This window comes from Paramormyrops kingsleyae, chromosome 5, assembly GCF_048594095.1.
Source record: "Paramormyrops kingsleyae isolate MSU_618 chromosome 5, PKINGS_0.4, whole genome shotgun sequence".
Lineage (NCBI taxonomy): Eukaryota > Metazoa > Chordata > Actinopteri > Osteoglossiformes > Mormyridae > Paramormyrops > Paramormyrops kingsleyae.
The window spans coordinates 7387200-7394357 of NC_132801.1; the positions used below are offsets into that span (position 1 = coordinate 7387200).

At 44.5% G+C, this 7158-nt stretch overlaps 1 long non-coding RNA gene across 1 annotated transcript; it reads right to left on the minus strand.

Moving 5' to 3' along the window:
- Positions 1-1815: 1815 nt before the first annotated feature.
- Positions 1816-6115, minus strand: LOC140590973 (uncharacterized). Its single transcript, XR_011991859.1, has 3 exons — positions 5624-6115; positions 4590-4657; positions 1816-1865 (listed from the first exon to the last, which is right to left on the minus strand). It is a non-coding gene; the product is annotated as an uncharacterized lncRNA (long non-coding RNA).
- Between the last annotated feature and the right edge of the window lie 1043 nt (positions 6116-7158).

The window sequence follows — 7158 nt, forward strand, 5'->3', positions numbered from 1 at the left end:
TTGGACGAAAACCAAAAATAATGATAATTTTTTTCAGTATGCCACGTAGGGTCTGGTTCATACAGCAGCATGAATCCTCCATCAGAAATCATCTTCAGCCTGCCCTGTAATGCCTTCAATATCTGCCCCTCCCTCTCTCGGTTGTCACGCCACACCACCCCAATTCCGCCCCGGATTCCCATTCTCCCCACTCTGGTCGGACGTGAGGCCGAGACCAGATGCGGGAAAATCACCGGGGAGCTAATCTAGGGAAAATAATTAGGAGCGAGTTTGGGAGAGAGAGAGAGGCGTGGAGGTGAGAACAGAGGAAGGGAGCGGCGCAGATCAGAGACGGCGAGGATGCAGAACGGGAGGCAAAGAGGAAGCAGCGAGCCTCAGATGGGAAGCGGAGGGCTCGCAAAAAGCGGCGCCGTGTCGCGAGACCTACAGAACACAGCCGCGCATGCAATGCGACAGGTATCAAGCCAGATGATTGCGCTTGGGACCGATGGGAGGCCACAGACGCCGTTAATACTCAGGAGTCACGAACGCCGTAACCAGGCAGAGGAGGTCTTTGATCCGTAGATGCCGGGATTAGCTTCTTATTTAACGAATCTGCGTGCTGCATATTAACAACATGGGCTTTGCAAAGCATTCACCACCCGGTAATATCACCAATAGTCAGTGCCCCATCAGGGAAATCGCCCCAAAGACATGGCTTAGCTGGTTCAATCCGGTCTGAGCAAAACAAGGAATTGGTCCTTCTGCCCGGTCTGACAGTATAGTGCAGTGCTAAGACAGAAGATTTGCCCTGGCACCATTCTGCTGCCCTCTCCGTCTGCCGCGTTTGGTTCAGCTTTTCTCAAAGCTGCCTTCACAGTGCTACAGTTTGTACATTTCCCTCATTAGTGCAAGAGGATCCTTCACTAAAGCCATTACCGTTAGTTACTTAGGTGCTGCAGTATACAGATTTTTTTTCCGTTTATGTAGACTGATTTTTTTTTCTATTATCTGGGACAGTTATGGTTTTGTAGGTTACGCAGTGGTACTACAGCAGAGCTAAGGTTGGACCTCTTAGCCACTACTGGCCAAAAATATACCAAACAATTCAGAAAATCGTCTAGGAGTACAGTAAGACCTGCCTTTTTGTGTTCATGATGTGTGAAGGACGAAGAAATCTTGAGACTTGTACAGCATTCCTTAAGCACAGCTCCTCCTGCTGGTCTGTCTTTGCGATCTCTGTCTCTCCCATTCAAAGAGAAGACTTATAGAAATCATTGACTTCTGTTGATGCTGTTTCTGGCTGCAGCTGCAGTTTTTCACCACTCAGTCTACACATTTATGTGGGACCCCAGAGCATTGGCCACAAAAAGTTTCAATTTATTTTTATATAGCGCCTTTCACAGCAGAGTCCCAAAGCACTTTACATGGATGTGTTGTAATACATTACAACGTCATTAGAGAGAGTAATACAGAACAGGAAAAAGGAAGGAAAGAAATTGAATAAAGTAAGCCAGAAGACAACGGAGGAGAGGAACAAAAAGCTCCCAAGTAAGGAGAAAAGAAAACCTAAATTTGACCATGCAGGGGGAAGGGGAGTTGGGGGGGGGGCATGGAGTTTTTGGCCTAGAGCCTCCAGAGTACCTAGAATCGCCTTGGGGTGCAGGGACCCCCGAAATTACTTTGCCCGCCTGGCTTCGATGGTTTCATGACCCATTTCGTTATGGCAGTTGCGTTTTCCCTTTCTGTCAGCAGAGGTCACTGTTGTGAGCATAACATGGTGCCACGGCGCCAATCACAGCACCTGGAAGCTAGTTTTCTGAAACCAGTCTCTTCGTTTTGCTTTTATCCTCCATTCAATTAACTCAAGAGTCATGTGTCAAGCCCTGTCAAGACAATAAAAGTTATTAATTTATTTACATTTTGCATGCGAAAAAAATATTTTCTGTGCAGCAAAAGAGCGATAAAATTGATTAAGCATGTATGGTAGGGTTTCCAAGCCTTTTCATGAAGTTAAGGAGGATGAAGATCAAAGAATACGATGTCAGATAAAATGTGAAAAACAAAATTAATACAACAATCTGAGGTTTCATTGGAGAATTTGGGGGTATATGTATAGTGTATGTGTAGGTTGGAAGCTGCTTTGATGCCCACAAGCTCAAGTGAAAAAATGTCTGATGAAGTAAAGAGCAAAACGTTCAAAAACATCTTAAAAACTGGCCTTCAGATCTTTGGCTAAAGAAGTGTACTCTCTCATGCATGTCAGCTTAGCTTCAGTGAAAACAGGGAGATGGGTGATTTGAAAAAAGCTGTACTCCTTAAACTTGCCTACTGGGAAGGCAAGTTTAGCTGACAACCCATGACATTTGCATCCCACAGATGTGGAAATTTACCTGTAATCTGTGAGCCTTGATACCTATTCTCCTTTATGTGTGAGCATTCAGTTGTATTATACACTATATGGACAAAAGTATCGGGTCACACCTCTTAATCACTGAATTCAGCTGTTTCATTCAGACCCTTTGCCACAGGTGTATAAAATTAAAACCTAGCCATGCAGTCAGGCTTACAAACATTTGTGAAAGAACGGGTCGTTCTGAAAAGGTCGGTGAATTCAAGCGTGGTACTGTCATAAGGTGCCACCTTTGCATTAAGTCAGGTCGTGAAATTTATTCCCTGCTAGATATTCCACGGTCAACTGTAAGTAGTACTATTCCAAAGCGGAAGTGTTTAGGAAAAACAGAAACTCAACCACGAAGTGACAGACCAAGTAAAGTAACAGAGTGGGGTCACCAAGTGCTGAGGTGCATAATGGGTAGAAGTCTGTGTTGACCCAATAACTGCAGAGTTCCAAACTCTCTCTGGCATTAACCCCAGCACATAAACTGTACAGTGAGAGCTTCATGGAATGGGCTTCCATGGCCGAGCAGCTGCATGCAAGCCTCACATCACCGAGTGCAGTGCGAAGCGTGGGATGGAGTGGTGTAAAGCACACTGCCACTGGACTCTGGAGCAGTGGAAACGTGTTCTGTGGAGTGATGAATCACGTTTCTCTGTCTGGCAGTCTGATGGATGAGACGGGGTTTGGCGGATGCCAGAAGAACGTTACCTGCCCGATTGCATTGTGCGAACTACAAAGTTTGGTGGAGGAGGCATAATGGTATGGGGTTGTTTTTCTGGGGTTGGGCTGGGCGCCTTAGTTCCAGTGAAGAAAACTCTCAATGCTTCAGCATGCCAAGACATTTTGGACAATTCTATGATTCTAATTTTGTGGGAACAGTTTGGGGAAGGTCCTTTTCTGTTCCAGCATGACTGTGCCCCAGTGCACAAAGTAAGGTCCATAAAGACATGGTTGGGTGAGTTTGCTATGTAAGAACCTGACTGGCCAACACAGAGCCCTGAGCTCAACCCCATCAAACACCTTTTAGATGAACTAGGATGGAGATTGTGAGCCAGGCCTTCACATCCAACATCAGTGCCTGACCTCACAAATGCTCTTCAGGATGAATGGGCAAAAATTCCCACAGACACACTCCAAAGTCTTGTGGAAAGTCTTCCCAGAAGAGTGGCAGCTGTTATAGCTGCAAAGGGGGAACCAACTCCATATTGGTGTCTATGGATTTAGAGTGGGATGTCATAAAAGATCCTGTCGTTGTAATGGCCAGGTGTCCCAATAATTTTGTCCATAAAGTGTAGATCAATACTACACTACTTATGGCATAAGATTAATTTTTGGAAACATGTTGCGACATAGATAGAAAATATTGTTTTACACTAAAAGTGAGTATTTTTGCTGAGAAAAGTCCCAGAAAGCAATGCAAAGTAGCGAAGAAGCTGTGATACTGCTGTCATTTAATCTAATCTGACAAGATATAAACACTTATAGCAGCATAATTTTTGCTCAAAGGAATCTTGCTGGCAAGGAAAAGAGAAGTAGGATGATGCTTGCATTTGTTCTGTCGATGGGAGGGTTGAGGGCCCAGATTTTAATGCACACAGATGAAACTGTCCGGTATATTTATATGACATTAAAAGCTTCGCCCTGGCTTCCTGATTCAGCACTTTGCCTTTCTGCCAGTTTGGCTGCTTCAGGCCAATACATTTTCAGCAGAGTGACTCACATTTAGTGCAGCGACTCGCTGCCCAGTGCCTGCCATGCTGATTTGCTTTGGGATTATTAAGTGGCCATTACAGTGCACTGTTTGATCAGGGAAACGTTATGTTTGGCCATTTCTGCATTTCTGTCAAATGGGACAGGGAGCTGTGGCAGACCATGCCACACCCTGGGTGCCGAATATTACAGTAGGGAAAGACTGGGAGGGCTGGTTCTTGTGCGTTGTAATGGTTGTGAGACTTGGCGAACATCCAGGGAAAGGGGAGGCCACAGAACAGAGACTACATTAGTGTTTTGGGGGTTTAACAAACTGGGGGACCTGAGAGACAATAAAGCTTGTTTCATATCATCACTGATAACGGGGTTTCCCCACACAGGCCAAAGCATGCTGAGGTTAACTGCAGTTACCAAATTGCCCCTAGATGTATGTATGTGTGTGTGTGTGTGTGTGTGTGTGTGTGTGTGTGTGTGTGTGTGTGAGGCGAGGGTGCCTTACGACGAGTTTGCGCCCCATCCTGGGTTGTTCCCCGCCTTGTGCCCGTAGCCTCTGGATCCCCCGCGACCCTAAATAGGATAAGCAGTTACAGTAAATGGATGGATGGATGGATGGATCGATAGATAACCAGAGATGAATGCGGAGCCTCGTCACCTCACTATCTTGCCCACTTCCCCCACCCCCATCTTACAATGATATCATAACCAGTTTAATAAATAGTTTAATGACAATTAGCATTCTGAAAGGATTCTATAGATTGTGATGTTTACTGGGGTAGGCTCCAGGCTCCAGGCTGCAGGCTCACTGTTACACTGCGTCAGATAAGAGGTTATGGAAAATGGACGGATGGATGGATCGTTCTTAATTATATCCATTGATTCACATTAAGCTTTTTTCTGCAGTTTCACAGAAACACAGCATTAGCGTTTTAAATATGAGCTCAAACAGCCATTTTTACCTGCATGTGACTTGGATGGATGGTATATGGAGAGTATACACATTGGCTATGTGTGTTTGCAATGAACTGTATCTAATCAATTAAGGGATTAAACTGACCAGAATAAGAGGAATTTTCAAAGTCAACATCAATGTCATGCTATGAAACGAAGTGCTATTTTTAGCATGGATTAATATTAATGGATCACACCAGTGCAATGCAAAATAATAATAACAGTAAAGTTATAACAGCTGTTAGGCAAATAAATTATTATTGTGATTTATTCAAAATGATAAACAAATCGAAATAAATCTGACAGCAAATATCTAGTTTCTAAGTCTCACACAAAGCAATCTGCTGGACCCTTTACGGCCTGCTTTTAGAGATGGACACTTCACCAAGAGCACCCTCTTGACTGTTATCTGTTGACAATCTGCAAGAATTGTATCTAGGTCACTGGTTCGCATCCTGCTGGGTGTATGTGCAGCCTGCAACACGATGAACCGTAAGATCCTCCTGTTCACTATCTCTCAGTTTGGCATCATCCGGACTGCTCTGAGAATGTTAGTGTTACCTACTGTATTAGGAATATACTTACAGGTGTCCTGGGGAATGCAGGTATCTAAGGCACATGATGTAACACCCGGTGTGCTTCAAGGTGCAGTTTTTGGCCCCCTCCTCTTCTCGCTGTACTCCACCCCTTTAGTTGTGAAGGTTCTTCTGTTATGTTCTTGCAGTGTTTTACAATATAATGTATAGCTCTTGCTCTGTTGCACTTATTTCTGGCCATTCAATGGATGCTTAGCCTAGTTGCGCTTATACATAAGTTGGCTCCTTAACAGCTCCTTGTTTTATTATCTGCCTTGCTTGTACTTCCCTTTGGACAAAAACACCAGCTGAATGAATGTGCATGTTAAATATCCCAGTCCGTTCGACACTTAAATCATCATAATGACAGAGAAAAAGAAGTTGCCCGGTTAATCCCCAACGTGAGAGCGGGGCCCAGAGCGGAGCAGATGGCGGTAAGGTGGATAGTTTGAGCGTGAGTGAGCAAGAATGGGGAACTGGGCTGCATATGCAAGCAGGGCCATTGATTGGTAGAGAGAGCAGCCCAGGACCGCTAATCATTTCCAGCCTTCTCTCCTCTCTGAGTCTGCGTTGGCCCTCAGCTTGTGCTCGGTTATCCTCTCAGCAGCAGGCATGCTTGGTCTTACTCTGAAATTACGTCAGTTCATACACATGCTCACTATTTAAACACCCTGGTATCTGAAATTCAGGTTTGAGGCTGATCAAAGTGGCACTGGATCCCGACTATGACATCACCAAAAGGGAGGGGCAGCAAGGCCCAGGTGTTGATCTGGCGTGTCCAAACAAAGCGGCAACAGGCAACCTCTCTTCCTCTCAATTCCCAGTGAACGCACGGTCGCTTCAAAACATGATGTGCTAGAAGAACAACAGCGTGTCATGCTGACAGAACAATCAGAGTGAAGACAAACGAGTCAGATGTCTGCCGACTGAGGTGGTACCATTCCGCTCCTCTGCTCACCTGCCGTTGTCTTGCAGCTGGCCTGGGACTGCTTGACGTAAGCTCAGTGTCTATTTACACTAGCATTCAGCAGATGGCGCTGTTACACATATGAGCGTGTCTAAGGAAAAACGTGTCTAAGGAAAAACCACATACGAACACTGGTCTCACTGTGCTAGGAGACGAGTCAATCAGATGACTTAAATACTTATGACCAAAGTATTTCTTGTACACAATAAAGAGTACATGAGAGTCAAGAAAAAAAAATCCATTGTTATCTACCTACACAACTGGATATTTGCTCACATAAAACAAAATTACATTTATTTACATACAAGTGAGTCAGCTTGCACCACAGGCATAGAGCAGTCATGGAACCAAGTTACAATGCTTCAACACTAAGCTTCCACTGACCAGAAACAAGTGCAAAATAATTGCGTGGCAAAAACTATAAATACTATAATGTCGTCACTAAGTGGGCAGACGCGCAGTCAATCAACAAAAATAAACGTGATTTTCAAATGCTGACAACTTTTGCATGTGTGTGTTTAATTAATAGAATAGAACTTAGTATCCTTTTAAATCTACGAACTAGTTCCCAAAACCCT